Genomic DNA, 22,111 nt, shown 5'->3' with positions numbered 1-22,111 from the left:
GAACCTAAAGAATGAGGGCTTGATTCACTTTTGTGTAAGTTTACTTTTTCTGGTATGCATAAATTACGAGTTAATATACATTTTACAACTGTGGGGACTCCACAGTCAGGGCAGAGAACTCCTCACAGAAAAAGATAGAAGATCTAACTTTTTATCTGCAGAGTTCTCTGCCCCTACTGAGGAGTCTAGGCAGTTGTAAAGTTACTATTAACTTCTAGGTTAACAATAACAAAAAAATTGTAAACCTACACAAAGGTACATGTTTACCATTGTGAATCAGGCCCTGAATTTCTAGAACGTTGTGTTTACATTGAAAGCATCCTTATTTCTATCCTTAACCAACCAGAGTTTAGGTCTTGACAATCTATTTGGATCTTGCTTGCATCTCGCTCTATGGTGCCTTGTACATTTGACGCTTACTTTTTTTTGCTTGCTTAATTATCGCTTTTTATTTGTTTCAATATTTACTTAGCTGTTTTCAAAAATTGTTTCTCTTTACATTTATTAAAAATTATTGAAAACATGAATTGGCAAAGTGTGACCTTAGCAATGGTGTGAATTTTACAGAGGCATTTCTTTGCCAACCAATGCTTCATGCCAAAAAACACAAAAAATATAGAAACCAAATAAAGGTGCGGGCCTGCAGCCAGGCCCTCCTGCTCTGAGTCTAAATTTCACACCTTTTTAGGCGGCGGTGCACATTTGATTATGCAAAATGTTGTCACTCACAGTGTAAGTAGTCAAGGGATGAATTGGGTTGATCCAGTACTCCATGCTGTGGAGGAAGCGCAAGCAAAATATGAATGGCATTAAAGCAGACCCATAGATAAATAGGACTGATATATAAATCAGTGGATTGATAGATAAATCAATATATATATACATATATATATATATATATATATATTACCTACTGGCAGTCGCCAGTAGGTAGTTATAGTTAGGACCTATTTTCGATTGATGAACTTCGCAAAATTTTCCAAACTTTTGGCCAGCTCCGGTCCTATCCTGAAAATTTCACGGTGATTCGTCAAGCGGGGGCCGAGAAAAAAGGGGGTCCGAAATCGCATTTTCCCTATGCATTTTCCCATAGAACGAGTTGACGCAGCTACAGCCCGAAGTGCTGAACGGAATTACACCAAATTTGGCAAAGAGGTAGTCCTCAGTTCGGACTCGTGCCTTTTGCTTAAATGGTGTAAATCCGTTCAGTAGTTCCTGAGAAAATCAAAAGTAAAATCACATATATATCTGGGCGGAGCCTAACCACACATCTCATCGTGAGATCTGATTAGCTGTCAGCACTCCATCCAAGAAGTGTTGGCAGCCATCTTGGGACCAATATACATGATAGCACCTCATTAAAAAGCATTGCAGTTAATAGAAGGTTTTAAGACTTTAGTTACATTATAAAACATTTGTTGATGGTAACATACTCATTTTAGGAATTGTGTTGCGTTCTAAGGTGATTTTACCATGTGAAAAAGCATTCTGCTGTGATATCATGAATCATGTTTGAGAGAAAACTATTTTCTCATGCTTTTCCCACAGAGGTTTGGAAGGTGATCTATAAGCTAAACTGAGAGCATATTTTCTGTAAATTCACATTATCTTTCTCAGTCATGTGAGAATGAAGTCTGACAATCTCAGTAAAACATGTACATCCAACAAGGGCAGAGACTGTCAGTTGATTCCTTTGTGTTCTACTGCAGCTTCCCAGAGTGTTCTAAAGAACAACTAGAGCGCTAACAGTCCTACTTATGACAAACGTATGGCACATATGAAGCCATCTTGGTTGGAATAAAGTGGTAACTCTTAAAACATTTAATTTAAAAAGGAACAAAATGAGGGGGTTCATTTTGCCATAGAAAGTATGATTAGTGCTGCAGAAAGAAAAATTAGGGCACATTTTGAGTGACTTCTCAAATCCTCTTCTATTTCATTAAAAAAATTCTGACATGCAGACTGAAACATGCACTTTGAATACCAGCAGCAGACTTCCCTGGTGAGCAGCAGCTTTACTACAGTGATCTAATAAGCAACTAGAGTGCTAACATTCTGAATTTATGGCAAATGTGTGACACATCTGAATGCCTTCTTGATGGAATCAAAGTAAATAACTGAAAGTATTTCCTACTGAGGATACTGTAGTAAATGAGGAAATTAGGATACATCATAACAAATAAGTCTCCCAAAATGGCCACCACAGACAAAAGAGCCCAAATGTAGCCCAAATAACACCCAGATGTAGCCCAAGTATAGCCCAATGACAGAATGTCCCAGAGTGTTCTAACGAACAACTAGAGCACTAACAGTCTTACTTATGACAAAAGTATGGCACACCTGAAGCCATCTTGATTGGAATAAAGTGGTAACACTTAAAACATTTAATCTACAAAGGAACAAAATGAGGGGGTTCATTTTGCCATAGAAATTATGATTAGTGCTGCAGAAAGAAAAATTAGGGCACATTTTTACTTCTCAAATCCTCTTCTATTTCATAAACAAATTCTGACATGCAGACTAAAACAAGCACTTTGAATACCAGCAGCAGACTTTCCTGGTGAGCAGTAGCTTGACTACAGTGATCTAATGAGCAACTAGAGTGCTAACATTCAGAATTTATGGCAAATGTGTGACACATCTGAATGCCTTTTTGATGGAACCAAAGTAAAAAACTGAAAGTATTTCCTAATGAGGAGACTGCAGTAAATGAGGAAATTAGGAAACTTCATAACAAATACATCTCCCAAGATGGCCACCAGAGACAAAAGAGCCCAAATGTTGCCCAAATATCACCCAGATGTAGCCCAAGTATAGCCCAATGACAGAATGTCCCAGAGTGTTCTAACGAACAACTAGAGCGCCAACAGTCTTACTTATGACAAAAGTATGGCACACCTGAAGCCATCTTGATTGGAATAAAGTGGTAACACTTAAAACATTTAATTTACAAAGGAACAAAATAAGGGGGTTCATTTTGCCATAGAAATTATGATTAGTTCTGCAGAAAGAAAAAATAGGGCACATTTTGAGTGACTTCTCAAATCCTCTTCTATTTCATTAAAAAATTCTGATATGCAGACTGAAACATGCACTTTTAATACCAGCAGCAGACTTCCGTGGTGAGCAGTAGCTCTACTACAGTGATCTAATCAGTAACTAGAGTGCTAACATTCAGAATTTATGGCAAATGTGTGACATATCTGAATACCTTCTTGATGGAATCAAAGCAAAAAACTGAAAGCATTTCCTACTGAGGAGACTGCAGTAAATGTGGAAATTAGGAAACTTCATAACAAATAAATCTCCCAAGATGGCCACCAGAGACAAAAGATCCCAAATGCAGCACAAATATCACCCAGATGTAGCCCACATGTAGCCCAATGACAGAAGTGTACAAAACACTTATTTTTTGTGTATTTGCAGTTTTATATAGTGCAGACTTGTCAGGTATTGGAGTGCTTTACATGAGCATTGGTTACATCACACAAGATCAAATTCATTTTGGTTGTAGACATGGGGAGATTAAGTGATTTGACCAGAATCACAGAATGTTGAGCTGAAGCAGAAACTCCAACCTGGTTCCCCAGTTGCAAAGTCTGTAGCTCTGGAAGAAACACCACATCCTCTCCCCTAGGTGCAACATTTAATCAAGTGGTCAACTGGATAAAAAAACATAAAGATTACAAATAATTTAAAAGTTCTTTGTCGCTATTTGAAAACTCAGAAAATATGGCATCAGTGATGTCATGAGTGATGTCACTGACCATGTCATGAGTGATGTATTATGTGACGTCATCAGCAGTGCATTGCGGGTGCACGAGTTATAGTCAGCTGAACTAACTATAACGGGGGCATTTCAATGGTTTTATACGAGTGAAATGTTCCGCTAACTATAACGCCCCTGAAACCTATGGTTGTTTCAGTGAATTTCTAAGGTTTTTTAAATGCTAATTCCTAACAATAACGTGCCTGAAACCTATGGTTCTTTCAGTGAATGTATATACATATATATATATATTACCTCTTGGCGGTCACCAGTAGATAGTTGTAGTTAGAACCATGTTTCCATAGTAAAAGTAATGTCACTGACTATGTCAAGAGTGATGTAATATGTGAGCTCATAAGCAGTGCATTGTGGGGGCGTAAGTTATAGTTTGCTCAGGTAACTATGTCTGCTGAATTTCATTGGTTTTGTATGAGTGAAATCCAAGCCTTACTATAAGGTCGCTGTAACCTTTGGGTTTTTCCAGTGAATTTCCATGTTTTTTTATTCTGTTTCCTTACTATAACGTCCCTGTAACCTTTGATATTTCAGTGAATTTATAAGGTTTTTTAAATTCTCTTTCCTAACTATTACATGCCAGTAACATTTGTTTGTTTTTAGTGTATTTCTAAGGGTTTTCTGCTTTCTTTCATAAATGGAATATTGTAGATTAGAGGTGTATAATGATCCACTATTTCATGCATTTGTGGAAGTGTACCCTTCTCATTTGTTTTAGTTTAATAATAACTTATAGGTTATTTTTATGATTTTTCATCACCGCAAAAATGGGATGGTTTTCATAGTGTAAAACACATATATACACACATTTTACAGTATTTTGGAGACTAGGGGTTTATTACAATAATGTTTAAACTTGTGTATTTCTAGTGAGTTTCTATAAAAACCATATTTAAAGGATATTTTCAATTTTTCGCAGTGACACCAGGTATCATGACGATGTCGCTAATTACGACGAATGTCTTTTTTTTAAAGTAGAAAGCATACACATACACACATTTTACAGTATGTTTAACACTAGGTGTTTATTAGTGTACTGTTTAAACTAATGTTTTCTAGTTATTTTACTGAAAACTAATCTTGTATTTTGCAGCGATGCCGGTCGGTGCAACAATACCAATATTCATGACAAGAGTGTTTTTCAAAGGTGTTAAAAAGATATATACCCATATTCTATGGTAGGTATGACAGTAGTTGCTTATAAGGAAGACGTCTGAAGATATGTTTCTGTATTTACTTTAGTGAAAGTTAGTTCTATATTAATTTCTGGTGTTCGCAATGATGTTCGTGTTGTGAAGATCACATGGCCTGGAAGGAAAGTGATGCGATTTGATAAAATACTTTTCAACTATTTTAATAGGAAGTCCCCAACCTTATTTTTTCTTAAATGCTCCATTCATTGTTGAATCATTCTAAGCAGGTGTGTGTGCAGTGGTATAGTGCTATTGGAGATCTTCATTTTGGAAACTAAAAATGGCAACAGGAGGTACAGATGGCAGCCAGCTGCAGCAGGAGGCAGACCAGGGTATTGAGGAAGTGGAAGGAGAAGAGCAAATAAATAAAGAGACCCAGCAGAAGAAGGTCAACATAACATGGGAGTTCTTTACCATACCGTTTGGGGGAGTCTAAGACGGTTCCCAAGTTTGTGACATGTTCCCTGTGCAGCAAAACATTATCTAGAGGTTCAAACAAGAAGTACTCGTGTGGTACTACCTCTATGCTATAGCACCTTCAAACATACCATAATCATGATTTAAAAAGGGCAAAGAGAGCCAGAGAGCCATCATCATCAATGACTGCTCCGCCTGTACCAGGCCAAAAAGTCCCACAAGACAAATGGCTATGTACTGCATGGACTTTACAACCAAAGTGACTGCTGGAGAGCAGTCAGTTGCAGCGTTTAGAAAGACAGCACAAGTGTTAATTTTTATTCAAGTTCTACTTTGTGCAGCTTGATTCTCCTGCTTATTTTAGTTTTTCCTACCCTGTTTGCTGTTTCTTTCAATGAAAAACACACAAACAATATAAAATCTTCAAAAAACAGTTCTGGAAAAACAACAACAAAATGTTCTTTTTAGAACTGCCTTTCATGCTTAAAAAAGATAAAGTATGCTCTATGAATGTGTGATTTCATATATGGGTGAGTGAATAGGTGCACAAATTCCTGTATGGGTGAGTGAATGGCTGCATGCGAGCCTGTATGGGTGAGTGAATGGGTTCATCAGTGCCTGTGTGAGTATATGAATTGGTGCATTAGTGCTTGTATGAGTGAGTGAGTGGGTGCATGAGTGGTGTATGTGTGGTTCAATGAGTGCATGAGTAGTGCATGGATGAATCAAGTCAAGATATGCTTTATTCGATTTAAAATGTCAAATCTTAAAAGCAGAGTACACAATAAGCATAAGAAAATTAATTCATGTGTTCACAATTTGACAGACATATAAAATACAACATTGGAAAGTTAAAAATGAGTATTTTAAAAAGAAATCAGCTAGCTACATTTTACAAAAAGCAAAGACTAAAACCAGATTTCAGTGTTGCCTTAACCTGGATTAAAACCTAAGTCAAATTGTACAAAAGATGGGGTTTGCATTGTTTTCCTTGTTCTTATCGCCACTTTCAGGTATTTTACGATATGAACATTAAAAGTTTTGTCATCTAAAAATTGCAACTCAAAAAAAGCGGGTCGACATTGTCTCAGGCCTTGCAGCTTCAAATAAGGAAGAATCCATCTTTTCCTGAGAAGGGTATACAACTTACAGAAAAATAGTATGTGAGTTGTGGACTGTGCTTATGATTTGTCACAGGGGCATGGACAAAGAATGTGTGACCAATCATTTACCTGGGTAAATGTTACCAGGTTATGGAAATTGCCAAGATGTAGACGTATCGGTAGCATCCTGTCGTAATTTCCATGAGTTGTTAGTAGGTAGGGTTGGATTCCTGGCTGAGTCAAGAGCAGTTGATGGGCTCTGACTGACATTTTCATGATATTAGATGACAATCTCATCGTCTCCAGGTGGTTAATACATAAGACCTTGAGGTCCTTCCTTGAGATATGAGACAGGGTGTCAGGTTTGGCAAAATAATCTGAGCAATCTAGGTCATGCATAAAGATTTTGATGTAGGCGAGCCAGGGAATGCGTTGGGCCCATTGCAGGTTCAGACAGTCTTTGATCATATCCCGATTGAGGCCGGTAGTAACACCTGTCCAGACCTTATGCCATAATTAAATTGTCTGGATTTTAATAAGATCTGGCAGGTATGACCGTCCTAAATGAACATGGCAGATGTCGTTGCCGTGGAATTTGGGACAGCTAACAAAAATCTTAAGAACCTGTTCTCAACTTGCTGGTGGGACTCTACATTCGCATAACCCCAAATGCCAGCTCCATATAGGGCAACTGAAATACATTTAGCTTTATATATTATCAGCAATTCCTCGATGGAGCGCCTTCCTAACTTCCTGGTAAAATTAATCAAGGCACCCGTGGCTTTGGCAAAAAGCAGTTTTTCCACAGTTAATAGCTTTTGGGCATGAGCCCCTGTTGTCAAAGACAATCCCCAGGTAGAAAAAGTGATTAGTAAATTCAAGTTTATTAGAGTTAATACAAATATTGTGGCACTTCACACTGGGCTTACTACATTTCAATATAAACGTTTTACTTTAATGCATGGATGATTGAATGAGTACATGAGTGCAGCATGGATGATTGAATGAGTGCATGGATGATTAAATGAGTGCATGAGTGGTACATGGATGATTGAATGAGTGCATGAGTGCTGCATGGATGATTGCATGAGTGCATGAGTGGTGTATGGATGTTAGAATGAGTTCATGAGTGGGGTATGGATGATTAAATTAGACCATGAGTGGGGAATGCATTTTAGAATGAGTGCATGGCTGGTGCATGGATGATTACATGAGTATATGAGTGTATGGGTGATACATGGAGGATTAAATTAATGCATGAGTGGTATATGAATTATTGCATAAGTGGTGCATTGATGATTTAATGAGTATATGAGGGGTGCATGGATGATTGAATGTGTTATGTTATTTTATGTTAATGTTATTTGCTATAAAACACGTCTCAACCGGGGGCATCTCAACGCTGGTGCGGATCCTGGCAGGAGGTGCTTACCAACGAAGATTAGTATAAATAGGCTTTTAGTAATTTCCTGAATTTGCTGTATGTGGGAGTCTCTTGGAGGCTTATAGGCAATTTATTCCAGTACACTGGGGCGAGATAGGAAAAAGCCTTTCCCCGGTGCGAGTTGCACAAATTCGGGGCACACACAGAAAGGCTTGGATTCTGGATCTGAGATTGAGACTGGGGATGTAAGTCGTCAGTTTATTAGCGTGGAGATAGCGTGGGCCTTTAGCTCTTAGGGCATTGTACGTGAGGCAACAGATTTTAAAACTGGAGCACTTCTTCACAGGTAGCCATTGCAGTTCTTTCAACAGAGGCGCAGAAGGAGTGTCTGCAAGATGGTTCAGTATAAGTCCGGCCTCTGTGTTCTGGACCACCTGGAGCTTGGTGAGCAAGGTATCGCTAACTTCAGCCAGGAGAGCATTTCCATAGTCCAGTCTAATTATCACCATTGCTTGAACCAGAGTTCTGTGGACATTTGTGGGCAGGAGAGGGAAAAGTGTACACAAAAGGCGCATATTGTAGTAGCAGGAGCTAGTAGTAGCTGCAATCTGATCTTTCATTGTTAAGGCTTGATCTAGTTTTATCCCTAGATTTTTAACTATTTGTTTGGGCACAGGGTTGGCACCCAATTGGTGAGGCCACCCGTCATCCGACCAGATGGCTGTGGCTTTTCTAAGCAGCATAATCTCTGTTTTATCTGGGTTTAACTGGAGGCAGTTCTCAGTCATCCAATTGGAGATTGTTAGCATTCCTGCTTAAAAACGTTTTTTCTCCAGATCCAGATCTTGGCCCATAGTAAACATCAGCTGGGTGTCATCAGCGTATGATATGATCTCAAAACTGAAATGCTCAGTGACCTTTGCTAGCGGGCCATATAAATATTGACCAAAGTGGCACTCAGGCATGAGCCCTGTGGTACACCCTTGTCCAAGCGTGTTTTGCCCGATGAATATGGACCTAGGATGATCGTCTGCAGTCTATCTAACAGAAAATGCTGTAGCCATTTTAATGCTGTCCCCTGGACACCGATTGCTTGCAGTCTTTCCACGAGCCTTGAGTGAGAGATGGTGTCAAAGGCTGCAGACAAATCTAATAGTAACAATGCCACAGGTCTTCCGGCATCCATCTCTTGTCTCAGCGAATCGGTCACGGCCAGGAGTGCAGTCTCTGTACTGAACCCTGGTCAGAACTTAGATTGTGAGGGATCCTGGATTTGATTGAGTTCGAGGTATGATCCCAGCTGCTTATTTATTATGCCTTCCAGTTGTTTACCCAGGAGCGGTAGCAGGGAGATCTGGCGGTAGTTGCCAAGTGGTACATGGAGGATTGAATGAGTGCATGAGTAGTGCATGGATGATTGAATGATTGCATGAATGAGTACATTAATGGTGCATTGATGATTGAGTGAGGGCATCAGTGGTGCATTGATATTAGAATAAGTGCATGAGTGTTGCATGGATGAGTGAATGAGTGTATGACTGCTGGATAGATGATTGAATGAGTGCATGAGTGGTGAATAGGAGATTGAAGAGAGTACAAAGGGTGCAATTGTGTTAGAATGGGTTCATGAGTGTTGCATGGATGATTGAATGACTATGTAAGTGGTGCATGGATGATTCAATGAGGGCATAACTGGTGTATCAATGATTGAATTAGTGCATGGATAATTGAATGAGTGCATGAGTGGTGCATGGATGATTGAATGAGTGAGTGCTGTATGGATGATTTATTGAGTACATTAGTGTTGTATGAATGATTGAATGAGTGCATGAGTGGTGCATGCATGCTAGAATGAGTGCATGAGTGGTGCATGCATGTTAGAATGAACAAATGATTGGTGCATGGGTGATTGAATGAGTGCATGACTGGTGCACAGATGATTTAGTAAGTGCATAAGTGGTGCATGGATGATTGCATGCATGGTGCATGAGATGTTAGAATGATGGCATGTGTGGGGCATGGATGATTGAATGACTGTGTAAGTGGTGCATGGATGATTTAATTAGTGCATGCCTGGTGTATCAATGATTGAATGAGTGTGTGATTTATTGAATGAGTGCATGAGTGGTGAATGGATGATTGGATGAGTGTATGAATGCTGCTTGGATGATTGAATTAGTGCATTAGTGGTGTATGAATGATTGATTGAGTGCATAAGTGGTGCATGCATGTTAGAATGAGTGCATGAGTGGTATATTGATGTTAGAATGCTTGCATGATTGAATGATTCATGACCGGTGCACAGATGATTCAATGAGTGCATGAGTGATGCATCGATTGCATGTGTGGTGCATGAGATGTTAAAATGAGTGCATGAGGGGGCATGGATAATTGAATGAGTGCATGGGTGGTGCATGGATGATTTAATGAGTACATGAGTAGTGCATCAATGATTGAATGAGTGCATAAGTGTTGCATGGGTGATTGAGTAAGTGTACAAGCAGTGCATGAATTATACAATGAGTGCATGAGAGGTACATGGATGATTGAATGAGTGGGGCATAGATAATTGAATGAGGGCATAAACAGTGCATACCTTATGGAATAAGTGTATACATGATGTATGGATGATTATTTGAGTGCAATGAGAGGTGCATGGATGATTGAATTAGTCCATGAGAAGTGGATTGATGATTTAATGAGTGTATGAGTTGAGCATGCATTATTAATTAAGTGCATAAGCGGTGCATGGATGATTGAATGACTGTAGGAGAGGTGCATGGATATTAGTATGAGTACATGAGTGGTGCAATCAGGGTTAATATATGGTGCCTAGATGATTGATTAAGTGCGTGAGAAGTATATGGATATTAGTCTGAGTGCATCAGTGGTGCATGGAGATTAGAATTTGTGGAAGCATCTTGGAATGAGTGCCGGAGTGGTGCATGGATAATTGATTGAGTGGATGAGTGGTCCATGGATATAAAAATCCGTGCAGGGGTTCTGGATGAATATTAGAGTATGTGCATGCATAGAGTATACTTGATTGAATGAGTGCATGGGTGGTGCATTGATGATTGAATGAGTGCATGACAGCTGCAGACATGTTAGAATAAGTGCATGAGTGATGCATGGATCACTGAGTACAGGATAACTCCAAATACAGTTTATGCTTAAAAACACTCTTTATGGATATCAGGAAGTAATATGTGTGTGGTAGAAGAACTCTTTTGAGACATCTAACATTGTTAAACTAAAGCCACTATTGAATATGTTACCATTTAATCTTTAGAATTACAGAAACAGAGCTTTTACCAGTTTACATACTTCTTCACCCTAAACAATGGTTTGTATGAAGCATCATCCTCAAACTGTGGAGGAAAAGCAATCAATGGATTATAAAAAAAACTCATAGCTGCACAGTAGATCCCTACAAATAAGTGATACTATGCATTAAACTCCCTATAAGTTATTAATAAGTGACTTTTTCCACAGTTACTACAGTAATCTGACAAAACGTATGTTAAAAATATTATTATATCTTCACCCTAAACAATGGTGTGTATGAAGCATTATCCTTAAACAGTGGAAAAAAATAATCTATGGATTGTAAAAAAAACAACAAAAAAGCAAAGATGCACAGTAGATCACTACAAATTAGTGATAATATGAATTACACTCACTCAAGTCATTAATTAGTGATTTTTTTCCACAGTTGCTGCAGTAATTTAACAAAACGTGTGTTAAACATAGTAAATAGTTCTCATTTTATATATCAGGTACAATATCAGAAACACAGTTTTGGAGATCCTTATGAGAACATCACTCCTGGTAGGCCAAATGATGTGTAAACTACTGATGATCCATGTAGAGAAAATATAGTACTTTCTTGGCAGAAACAGGACACGGAACTTTGATAGGAAAAACAGAAAGGGAAAGGTTTTTAATTTTGAAGTCAGTGTTTGATTTCATCTTAAAGCTTAATAATTGGAGTATGTCCATCCACAGAGTGCTCTGTTTAGTTGTTATATTAACTTGTTTCTGCAATATAAAAATACTCTTCATTTTTAAAGATCTTTTCAAAAACGTTAGTAATTGGACTACATTCATTCATCTTTCTATTGTAATTAGAGAATGTAGTGTTTAGATGTTATATATAGTCCTTCGTGAAAGGTAAAACCAATGGCACATATTGATCAACTTTTAAGACATTACCCCCAATAGGTCGAATAAAGTCTAATAAACAGATTAACCACTTAATAAAAATTACCATCTAGCATTTTTTACCCACAAATTGTCCTCAGAACGTTAGTTGAAGAAAGAAGAGATATGAGTTTGGTAATTCCTAGGTAGTCTTGTTTTTGATTTTAGATTAATGTAATTGCATTCTGTCCATCCAGATTGTGATCTTAAATATACAGTGTAGTGTCCAGATGTTGTATTAACTCCTTCATGAAAGATGATAGCCAAAATAGTAAAAGTCGTTCCTGTAATTGATATTTGTCTAGCTACGAAGTTTGTAATTTCAGTTTCTAATTTTGAGCCATTTGCTCTGCATCGTTGTAACATCAGTATAATATATTTCCCAGCTGTTTGTAGAAACAACATATACATGACATCTGATTTGCAGTTTAGACAGGTAATATTTTGGTTGGTCTTTTTCAACGAATTTGTCAAAAGGCATAGTTTATTATCTGGTAATGTCAATTAGAGACATCATTCAGAATTAATTACAGTGCTAGACGTGAATCTAAAATCTTCGCAGCCATGATTCCATTTGTAACTCAATCCAAAAACACATTAATAATTACTTCCTCTTCCTCTACTACTCCTAGCATTGCCATAATAAATTCTTGTGCATCTTGTTGAATATTTAGAGAAAACACTACTGATCCGATGTATATATCTATAAGATCTCTGATTCCTGAAACATAATGTATTACAGTTCTGACTCTCATTCAATGTTGGAGTAAATTATATAGTACAGAACAGATTGTCCTATCTCTTTTTTGTTTAATTTGGTTTCCTACTTGAGGCAAATTAAACAGTACATTCTGAACAACATTGGCATAGCAGTTGACTCCTGAACTGTTTTAAATGTGGGAACCTCCAACTTCTCCATCACTTAACAGTTTTCTCTTCTTTTATTCTTGAGGATTCCCTTTCTCTCCTTCCTTTTCTTGAGCATCTATACTCTGTTTTGTAATCTTCTGCTTTGGACAGATTAACAATTTTTCATATGGCATTCCCTCTTTGAATACAGTACTTCCAAAATCCACAAAAGCTGTATCTACACCTAAACCCTGTGATTTGTGGATGGTTAAAGCATATGTTAGAGACAGTGGAAACTGCTTTCGCTGGATATATAAGTCTTTCACCAGCAAAAAAAGTACATTGCATCAACCACTCTGCTGACACAATCAACCTCATCAAATTTTATGACCAAGTATTCCACCTCATCTCAGTTCGGGTAGTTAATAACATTTATAACTTTGCCCATTGCACCATATTCTAACCCCTCTTCAACATTTAATTTCCTACAACAATTTTTGTACACATGTAACCACTTCTCTCACCCTGCAGTTTTTGATGCAGACTTTTCTGAAGAATCCAATTTTGCTTGTAGTTTCTCTTTAAGTGGTACTGTCAGTCCCTGATATTCCATTTTATCAGCAGCTGTAATTTTCAAAATATCTTCTTTATCCAGTTGTAGTAATTCTTCATTAAATTTGGAGCACTCTAGAAGGGTTGGCATTAAATACACTATAGACTTCTCTAATTTAATGAAATTATACATAGGTTTTGCTACTATAATATTAGATGAAAATGGTTTCTTGATAAGGTGACTATCCACAGCATTTTAGCCTTCTTTTGTGAGAACTCCTACACTAATGTCCTTCAGTATATTTCCATATTGCACATCTGATGCTTGACCCATATTTCTCACCAATTCTTTGTATTCATAGTTTTGCCAAATATTTACATTCCCAATACTTCCTAGAGAATTTCTTGTTTCATTCTGTAGAAGTGTTTTGAAAACAGGTTGTTCTTTTACCAGTGTAAGTTGTAGTAGGTCACCAAATACTGTTACATGTTTCCCACCAAACAGTATGTGAAAGTTTATTTTAAATAACTGCTGCAATCTTTAAATGTACGAAAGCAGGCATTCCATTTGAGACCATACTCACTTCATCAATAATTAGAAGCTTCAGTTTTTTCAAAACTCTTGCTACCTCATGACAAGCGGCACTATAATTTCTCATATTCTAGTTTGTTGTTATGTTCCACAGGAAGCATTAATAGTCGATAAAGAGTAATTACTTTAATGTTATGTACAGCTAATCTGTTGGTGCAGTAACTACACATGACAAATTTGAATCTGTTGCCTTCTGTAGATAACTGATGAGTACTTAAATTAAGAAGCTACTTCTAGTGCTCTTATATATAGTAGAACTGGTTTAAATGAAGAACATCCACACTCTTCTTATGCAGAAATCCATGCTCTATTTTATCTTTAACTCTATTAAAACTGTCTTTCTGTTTAATATTAAGTTGTTTTAATAACAGTTCAAAATCTACAGTTTCATGTCTTGCTTGCTGCATTGCATTCTGTTGAGGCTTCATTTTGAATTAATGGCTCTCCAAGAGGATCTTGACTTTCTGGTGCAAAACATTTGCCAGGTTTGAGAACTCTCGTTGACTATCTCAACAGTGATGGTTTCTTCCTGTTTAATCTCATCTCTCAACATTCACTGACAAGTTGGAAACACTGAGCATTCAATGATATCTTTTATAGCATGAAAGAAGTCTTTGTAAAAGTCATAGGGCCTCATTTACGAGAAGTGGCGCATTGCTGCGTGAAAGCAGCGATGCACCACTTCTCAGTGCACCCTCCTTGCGACACCAATGATGCGTCATATTTACAATATGATGCATCATGTCGCAAGGAAGGACAGATACGTTAGTATAACTGACGTATCTGTCAGTGCAAAAAGTGGCACCATGTGAAAGGGCCTGCATCACCCTTACGCCTGCCATGAGGCAGGCGTAAGGTTTTGACGCATTGGCGTCCTAGAAGTGGCGCAGCAAAATCTCATAGATTTCACTGCACCACTCCTACGACCCCTTCTTGCGGGGGTACGCCCACCCTGCATAGATTATACCTGGCGCAGGTATAATGTAGCGCAGAGGTTTACAAAGTGACGCATCTACTTAAATGCGTCACTTCGTAAATATGGCGCAACATGGCACATGTTTTACGTCACTGGTGCGTCACAAAAAGTGACACACCGGTGGCGCAAAAGTGAGGCAGAGGCTCATAAATGAGCCCCATAGTGTTCAAGTAATTCTGATTTGGCACGGCATGGCTTGAATACCTGTAAAAGTGCTAGTACAAAAACTCTCTTTTCTCTGGAGTTAGGCTTTTAAGTTTTCTATGGTTAATTAGATTTCCTTTGGTATGTCTCCTTAAACAACCATCACATCCTAGGACTGCATATTTCCCATGTTGCATATTTTCAGTTTCATTAGTTCAATATGTATAGTGCTGACGTACTTCATAGAGACACATTTTTTCAAGGTGAGGACTCTTTCTTGGGTACTATGTATCCAGCATGTTAGTCTTTAGAATTTCTGTAATTTTTGGTTCAAAGTCTACAAGGTATTTATTTCTGGAAAATACTTTAATATTCTATTATGACTACTTGCAAGGCCTTGGCTTAGCCACAGAATTCCTCTTGGCTTGGAAAAGACACTAGCCAAGCCTAATCTGTCTGAGCATTCATTTGAACTTATTTCTCTGGGGGAAAGCATTTTCAAGATGAAAGTGTATGATTTTTTGGTAAGACTCTTTTCTGCAGAAATCTCCTCCCACATCTCTTTTATCTCGGTCTTCTCTGATGTTGTTATATATGAAGGGTAGTGAGCAACAGTGATGGAGTTGTTTGCAACACATTGTAGACCCATATTTTGATTCAACATCTTTAGAATGACAAGTCTGTAGTCATTCATATATTTTAAAGCCTCTGTTTGCTGATTTCCGTGTGAGGTTCTGTCTGACTGCAGACAAAAAGCTTTTCACTCTTCCTTCAGAGACCACAGGTTATGAAGATCCAAAACAACTTCTTGTGCACAATTTTCCTTTGGATTTGTATTTTCAGCAACAGTATTGCACACACATATGATTTTGAAACAGTAAAACTTGTAGTTTCAAACCCTTGTCAGCAATATCCATTGGGGTGGCACATGTCACATACTGTTTAATAAAAGATAAGACATACTCATCAGTGTCTTATCCAAACTTTAGGGCATTTTGACCCATCACAGCATGTGACCATGTGGAGCACCTCTAGCTTGGTACTCTTTGCGCCCCAAGTTACATTACCGAGAGGAGGATTTGTTTTATTGCAGATGAAAATCATTATTGCTTGGAACCTATGGTTAAAATGTCTGCAAACATTAGCATGGTCTATCGAACAAAGTTCTTCGGCTGTCTTTAGATTGATGTCCTTTATGTTAGAGTTTTCTTCTGGCAGTTCAAGGAGACCATCCCATGTGTACGCTGCACAAATGAGTTTCTCAACCTGCATTTCAGCTCACCACGTGGACGATACCAATATTCATTGATGCCATGGTGGCATGCCATTAAATTAATTAAGTTGTATTCCAGGTTTTCATTTCTTGAACTTTGTCAACCAATTCCCTGCCATCATATTTTCCAGATTCTGGTCTGTTTTGAGAATGTGGTTTACTACATAAGATAGGCCTGACAAGACACTCTTAAATAGAAATTGAATTGTATAGGGAATGTAATGGCAAAATTTAGGATGCTGGTATCTTTACAGCTAGCTTCTAAACTTCTCTCCCACACACTCAAGGGAGCTCCTCTTGCTTCTTTCATTTGAAAGAGATCAATAGCATGAATAATGTAGTATTCATACATTTCTCTTGATCGGGATCAATCAACTTTTTCAATCTAGACAATCTTGACAATGATGCATCATCCTCCAAATCTGGCACATTTTGAATAATGTTTATATCTTTATAATATATATTATTTTTTGCCAGATATAATGTGCATTTTTTCCTTTACTAACATCTACTAACTCTTGCCATATCTTTTTGCTCTTTGTAGGTACACCAGTAACTGGATTTATAAGTGTTTCTTCCAAATCTCTCTCAACCTCTACATTTTCAATATCCTGCTACAAATCTAATGGCTATTATACAACTCTACCTTTAAGACCTCTCTGGAGCTCGGTTGGAGGTAACCTATGGACAATAGTTTGGAAAGGAGGTAAACATTGTATAAATATAGAGTCATACACATTCAGATCTTGAAGTACTTCTGGGATAGGTACTATATCTAATTTGTTATGCACTGTTCTAGAAAGAATTTTGTTTTCTTCTAACTTATTGTAATAGTACTTACATATAACCTGTCATGTGGACAAGTCAAACTGTTCCTCTACAATTAAGTAAACAGAAAATTCTTGCCACTTAATATTGTTCTCTTTTTCACTGTTTAAATACAAATCAACAGTCCCAGTTTGAGTCTTAAAATGAGTGTGTCGACAACAAATACAAACATAGGGACTTATTTACAAGCCCCTTGCGCAGCCGGTGCGTCACCTTTAATATGGGAAAAAGTAACACACCGGCGGCGCTAGGGTCTTCTAAATAAGCCCCGTAGTTTGGTTTCTCTGAAGAAACACTGATATCTTTCTAATCTCCTCTTCAAATGATCAACAGTAATTCCTCTTTCCTGTTCCACTGGATCTCCAGGTACAAAATCCTCATTTTACCTATAGTTTTCTTCAGGAACAAAGAAACAAAACTGCACATCATCAGATATAATTCCTACCTCTGCCAATGCACCTTGCAAAAGCGCTCTATTTATTTCTCCTAAACATAGTGCAGGAATTTTGACATAGTAAAGCCTCCTAACTAAAGTTTGCCTTTTTGAGTGGTGTACACCTGAAATTCTGAAATGACAAGTGATTTAACACACTTTCTTTGATTGACATGCTAGTGAGTGTCCTTGTAAATTAGTATGCTTCCTTGCTATGCAAGCATCTAATCCTTGTAAACTCACAATTTTCAGTTTTCAAATTCTGCTTAGAAACTTAAATAGGAAATTTCTCAATAGATCAATAGATTTCTGTTGAATATTGCAAACACTACTACAGTTTCATTTGTATACATGGGCCTGTCTCCATCTTCCCTGTACCTCTTCAGCAATCACTTCCTCTACATTTCTAACTACCATCACTTCTTTTAGAATGGGAGTACCATTTGTTACCTCATAACATTGTTCTGATTCATCAACTGCATGCACTAATGTATTGTCTTGGAGGTAGCTTTCATCTTTAAATTAAGGCTCAGTATTTGAAATATGTGTTCATTCACCCCAAAAAATTTTGCAAAAGTTACTTCTACTAACAAATATATTCTTTTGACTATGTCTCCACATGCACAATATTACTTCATCAAGTGTCTTCATTCTCTGGCAAATCAAAATAAATAACTTCCTTTTCGAAGCAAAAGCCTTGTCAACTATATTCTCAACATGTTCCTTTTGCCTGAGTGCTTCTATTCTTCTTTTACACTTCTTTATACTTCTGGTAAGATTAACAATTACTCTACTATGAAACATTGTAATTCAAATTTCCTTAAACGTTTTCTGCCTCCTTGTTAGAGTCTCAGTTTTTTTGTTAGCTTTTTCAGTCTTCTTTTCACCAACTTTTGTTTGCTCCTTTGTGCATCTCAATCTTTGCTTTTTCTTTGCTTGACTTACCACTCTTTCCAATTCAGCACATAAAATTTTAACAAAAGTCTTCATCCTCTTCGCAGCAGGTCTTTTCTCTTTTACAGGTTTTTTGACATTTTACTCCTTTTTATTCTCAGTTTTAAGGAAATACTGTTGGTGCTACTGGTCTTTATTCTCTCACTTTTTGATGGCATGGTAACTGTCTGAACTTAAATAGATATTGATACCTGTAATGAAAGCAAACAAGATACCCAGATTTACCTTTTACTAATGTAGTATCAGATTACATTTTTCAAATATTTAACTATGAACATAAACAGTTCTCTTATTGTAAAATTCCTTACATTACCCTATTAATTTTCACATAGATTTGTACAAGTATATATATCTCAGTTGAATGTCATAGTACATCCCTAACATTTTAAGCACAAAGCACCATCCCTTATGACCTACCACACCTAACTTAGAAATCACTTATACATGTTAGAAAAACAATTTGCCCAGGACTGTTAAATGTCACAGAGTGTAGGGATGTTTTGGTGTCTGTTATTTTTCTACTTAGGTATGTCATATTAAAGCCTGGGTGGCAGAGTGGATTTATAATTGGGCACATGGGAGTGCTTATAGCTCTCTGAAATCTCACAGTATATCGGTTCCATTGTATGCACATAGATCCCTATTGTATGTTCTGGCTGCAGCCCACATCAGTGGTGAATTATATTTGCTTCAAGAGCAGTTTATGCATTCTCTAGGACTTTTAAATAGGAAGATTGCCCTAGCAAAAAAGCTGCATAAAGGGCCTGAGGTGTATCAGGCCCAAAACAAGATGCAAGCGCTACTTCTCTGGATGGTAGGCTTCAAAGTGTCAGTCCTTTAGCAGATATCTGAATGACTGTCTCATTTCCCATCTGGTGCTCTCCTTACATGTTTATGTAGTTTTGTTAGTATATAACTCGCTCTCTTTGTGACATATATCTTTCTCTAAATGTGTCTGTAAGGGGCTGCATGGATTGTCTTAATGAGTAATGGGTTGTTTAAGTGTGTGTGTGTGTGAAACTGCTTGCATTAGCACTACATACATATCAGTTCTGCCTGTCTGTATGAGTGAATGTTTAAGTGCTTCTGTCACATTCTATATGGGTGTTGTAGTGTCTGTCTGCTTGTCTTCTTATGTATATCCGAATAAAACCTGGGTAGCAGGGTGGGTGTATAATTGGGCACATGCATCTCATGGAGTGGATACAGGTCACTGAAAAATAAGAGTACATGCTTTACCTTTTAAACACATAGCAGTCTGCTCTATGGCCTTGCTCCACCCTATCTCAGTGGAGAGTTATACATGGTAAAATAGTAGGTTATCCATTCCCTTGGACATTTAAATGTGAAGGTTGGCTTAGCAGTAAAACTGTATGAATGGGCTCAAATGTACCAGGCCCATGGGCTACTTCCCTGCCTGGGAGCCTTGAAAGTGTCATTTGTTTACCAGATATCTGATCTAGTGTCCCGGTTACTATCTAGAACTGTTATTGGATGTGTATGTAAGTGTGTTAGTAAATCATTGCCTCTGGTTGTGACATGAATGCTCCTTTAAATATGTCCAATAGGGATTGGATGGATTGCCTCCTGGGTGTAATAGGGAATATTGGTATATTTAAGTGTGTGTGCAATTGGCTCCATTAGCACTAGATACATGTCAGTTCTCCCTGTCTGTGTGAGTGAATGTTTATGTGCTGTACTTACTATCTCACTGGGTGTTTTAGTCTCTCTCTGTTTTCCTAGTAGGGTATGTCAGATTGAAGTCTGTGTGGCAGAGTGGATGTGTAATTGTGCACGTAGGTCTCTAGCACTGCATATAAGTCACTGTATCTTCAGTGTACATGTGTTACCTTTTACACACAAATAGCACCCTGCCCTATGGCCTAGCTACACCCTACCTTAGTGGTCATTTATAATTGGTACAAAAACAGTTTACACCTTGTAATGCAGTTTTAAGTGACACGACAGTGCTAGCAGTAAAATGACATGCCAAGTTTCAGTATAGCAGTCCCGAGACATAACTCAAGGACTACTTCAATGTAAGATAGACTTCAAAGTGTCAGTACTTTACTAGATATCGGAATCAGTTTCTCAGTCTCTATCTGGGCAGTAATTCCATGTGTATATAAGTTTGCTAGTAAATCACTGCCTCTCTTTGTAACATGTCAGCTTCTGTAAAAGTGTCTGATAGGGGCTATATGGATTGCCTAATTGGTGTATTTGTGAGTATTGGGTCATTTAAGTGTGTGTGCAACTGGCTCCATTAGAGCTAGATATATATCAGTTCTACCTGTCTGTGTGAGGGAATGCTTTGGTGCTTCTCTTACTATCTTATTGGGTGTTTTATTTTCTGCCTGTTTTTCTACTTAGGTGTCTCAGATTGAGGAATGTGTGGCAGAGTGGATGTATAATTGGCACACTGGTCACTAGGAGTGCATATAGCTCACAGAAACTTCAAAGTACATGTTTTACCTTTAAACACATACCTCCCTGATATATGGCCCAGATGCTACCTTAGTGCTCAGTTACATGTGGTACAACAGCAGTTTACTCCTTGTGAAGGTGTTTTAAGTGACAAGACAGCCTCTAGCAGTAAAACTACATGCACAAACTCAATTATAGCAGACCGGAGAAATAATCCAAGAGCTACTTCTCTGCATGGTAGACTTGAGAGTGTCAGTTCTTTAGCAGATATCTTAATGAGTGGCTCAGTTCCTATTTGGGGCTGTGGTTGCATGTGAATGTACGTTTCTTACTAAATAATTTCCCCTCTTTGTGACATGAATGCTTCTCTAAATGTGTCTGATCGGGACTGGATGGATTGCCTCTTGGGTGCATTAGTGAGTATTGGGATATTTAAGAATGAGTGCAATTGGCTCCATCAGCGCTAGATACATAGCAGTTCTCCCTGTCTGTGTGAGTGAAAGTTTGCATGCTTCTCCTACTATCTCACAGGGAGTTTTAGTGTCTCTCTGATTTTCTAGTTGCGTATGTCAGATTGAAGTCTGGGTGGCAGGTTGGATGTATAATTGAGCACATGGGTCTCTAGCAGTGCATATTGGTCACTGTATCTTCATAGTCCATGTGTCACCTTTTAAACATATAGCACCCTGCCTTTTGGCCTAGCGACAGCCTACCTTAGTGGTCATTGATAAGCGGTACAAGAACAGTTTACACCTTGTATAGGGGTTTTAAGTGAAAAAACAGCAATAGCAGTAAAACTACATTGGCAAGGTCAAGTATAGCACTCCTGAGACATAATCCAAAGACTACTCCAGTGTATGGTAGACTTCAAAGTGTCAGTACTTTACTAGATATCTGGGGCTGTGATTTCATGTGTATGTAAGTTTTTTAGTAAATCACTGCCTCTCTTTGTAAAATGCATGCTTCTCTAAATGTGTTTGATAGGGGCTGAATGTATTGCGT

At 37.9% G+C, this 22,111-nt stretch overlaps 1 long non-coding RNA gene across 2 annotated transcripts in view; it reads left to right on the top strand.

Moving 5' to 3' along the window:
* The window catches only part of LOC146822804 (uncharacterized), a 175,211-nt gene that overhangs the window by 19,454 nt on the left and 133,646 nt on the right, over positions 1 to 22,111 (top strand). For both annotated transcript variants that reach the window (XR_014961835.1, XR_014961834.1), the window contains exons 2-3: positions 4,878 to 4,962; positions 17,015 to 17,176. This is a non-coding gene — a long non-coding RNA (uncharacterized LOC146822804). The remainder of the gene's footprint in view (positions 1 to 4,877; positions 4,963 to 17,014; positions 17,177 to 22,111) is intronic.

Source organism: Triturus cristatus, chromosome 5_2 (genome assembly GCF_964204655.1).
Source record: "Triturus cristatus chromosome 5_2, aTriCri1.1, whole genome shotgun sequence".
NCBI lineage: Eukaryota > Metazoa > Chordata > Amphibia > Caudata > Salamandridae > Triturus > Triturus cristatus.
The sequence above is the reverse complement of the archived record's forward strand: the minus strand, read 5'-3'. Positions and strand labels throughout refer to the sequence as shown.